The sequence below is a fragment of the Ursus maritimus genome, assembly GCF_017311325.1.
Source record: "Ursus maritimus isolate PB19 chromosome X unlocalized genomic scaffold, ASM1731132v1 scaffold_X1, whole genome shotgun sequence".
In the NCBI taxonomy this organism is placed as follows: Eukaryota; Metazoa; Chordata; class Mammalia; order Carnivora; family Ursidae; genus Ursus; species Ursus maritimus.
Window position 1 is genome coordinate 9,526,403 of NW_024423319.1, and position 2,617 is coordinate 9,529,019.

Below are 2,617 nucleotides of genomic sequence, written 5' to 3' on the forward strand. Positions count from 1 at the left end.
GCCCAAGTTTGGAAGCTGGAAAGGGAGCCAATTGCTGGAGAGGAGCAGGGAGAGGAAGAACAGAAGAAAGAGCAGACTTCAAGGACTGAAGAGCAAGCAGGCTATTCCAGAGCTAATCCCATTGCCGTTGACCATGCCAGGGCACTGCGTCGATCTGTTTCCCTGCGTCTGGTGTAGAATCTTATGGGGTCAAGCCAGATTAGGTAATATGGTTACTTATAAGATTTAGAATTAACATTCTTCTGGCAGTATGAAGGGTGGATGGTGTAGGGCAGGAAGGGAAGCAAGGAGATAAATTCGGTGAGTACAAGTCAGTAATCTAGCAGAGAGGGGATATGGGCCTGGACTCTCATGTTGGCACACAAAAAAAATGGTGGTGGTCAAGAAGCTTTGGGGAAGAAGAAGCTCCTGGGATTGGGAAGGACTCTGGGCAAGAGAGAGGTAGGAAGTCTCTGACCTGAGCCATTAGGTGGGTATAGTAGCACTGTACCCCAAGATAGGAAGAAGCTTGAGGGAGAACAGGTCTGGGTTGGAAGTGGAGTTAAGCATAGGGCATGCAAATATGAGGTGGCTTTGGGATATCCAAGTGGAGATATTCAGAGGTAGCTATACTTAAAAATCTGAAGTTCAAGGTTGTAGTTATAGATTTGGGATATATCACAACAAAGGTGATACGAAAACCATGACAGTGGATGGGAATCACCCAAGGCAAATAAATGTGTAGAATGAGGAGCAAGGAGGGGGTGGAGGAGGGGAAGGGGGGAGAGGAGGATGAGGATGCGGAATACCAAAGTTTTAAGGGGAACAAAGGAAACAGGGAATCACACAAAGACATATTCTGAGAGGCAAGGGGGAAGAGCCCTCAGAAGGGTGACAACAGAATCATAGGCTAACAGACTAATAGAAAGGTCACAAAAAATGAACCCTAAAAAGTATTCAGCCCAAACTATTGAGCTAATAATGGTGGGAGCAGTTTCAGGGTAATATTGGGGACGATATTAGGATAGGAGAATGAGGATGGGGAAGTTAGACTTCAGGAAGCTGAAGTTGAAGAAGTGGGAGGCAGGGAGATTAGACAACAACTCTTTCTGGAAGGTGGTCACGTGAACAAATCCTGACATTGCCTGCATCTCTGTGGTGGTCCCTTTAGCGTCCTCTCCCTGGGCGCTTGGCTGAGCTGATCTTGGTAGGGCCCTTGCGTGTTCCGTAATCATATGAAACAGGCTTTGGAGAAGTCCTCGAGCCCATTTTGGCTCTTGTGATCATTTTCCTTCAGTGGAACTCAGGTTACTTGTCTAAGAACTGAAGTCTCTGACCTGACTGATGAAAGTTTATCACGTGCATCGAAGCCACCTACTTGGCAGAGGTAGTGAAAAGCTGCACAGCTCTGGGCCCAGGACAGGATGCTGGCGCGTGGGAGGGGAAGAGAGCAGGTGCTAACAATACAGACAGTGTGCCTACCAGAGCACGTTGCTACATTTCCTATTTGTCTCTCAAAACAATTTTATAGGAATCACCAAAGTGATCTTATCATGGTTTCTAGACCAGGTTGGGATGTGATGTAGGGATTTCCACAGCTGCTTTTGTTTCAAAGGCAATCTGATAAGAGGACACAAAAGCCATTGAGAAATGCGTAATCCTACACACCTCAATGATTCAGTTCGTTGTCAAAACTTGGGGTGTTTTTTGATGTTGTTATTGTTCTTTTGTTTTTTACTAGTATGTAAGGAGGTGGCAATTATTTGGAAAACTCATTATCTTTGGCTAAACAAATCCCCCCAAATTCAGGATGAGTTGTTTGTCTATTGTTTAACACGTCTCAAAGATCTTTCATGCACATTTTCATTTGATCTTTGCAGCAGCTTTAGGATAGGCAAGGCAGGAGCAACTGCCCCCTTTGGATATGGGGAACCGGAGACCTGGAGAGGTAAAGTGATTTGCCCGAGGTCCGTAGCAATTTGTTGGTAGAGCAAGGACTAGAATTCAGTTCTCTTAACTGGAGCCTGTTTTCTCTATTCTGGGCCATTACATCAGTATCAGCAATTATCTGACAGGCTGGAACAGTGTAGACAAGCAAAGATTCCGACTTTAACCTCGATCCCAGAGTTTTGGACCCATTTCCTTCAATACCCTACTCCTCTTGGCCCTTGAGAAATTTATTTTTCTTGAATTCCCTGTCCAGCTAAATTTTTTTAAAGAAACCGTCAGCACTCCTTTTTCTTCATACCATGTAGGCTTGAAAAGATGCTGGGATTTCGTTGGGTTTGAAGATTAAAGAAGTCTTGAGTAGCAATTAGCAGGGGGTATATCAGTCATAAAATCAATCCAAACTTTTGTTGACATTCGTTTCTTTCCCTATATGCCAGGTTCCCGGTTTGTATTAGTAAGACTGAAATTGAAATAAGTCTGTTGCTGGTGGACGCATTTGTCACTTTCCTTGAAACTGGTGAACCCAGAAAGCTAGCAATAGGAAAATACTGCCATTGTGTGTTAAGAAGTCTATGACATTTCAAGGCAAGAATGAATGTATGGAAGAAGAAACTTGTTTCTTCTTTACTAACAAAAGGGAAAGCCTGGAAGTGAATGATATGGGTATAATTTAGAAAAAAAAAAAAAA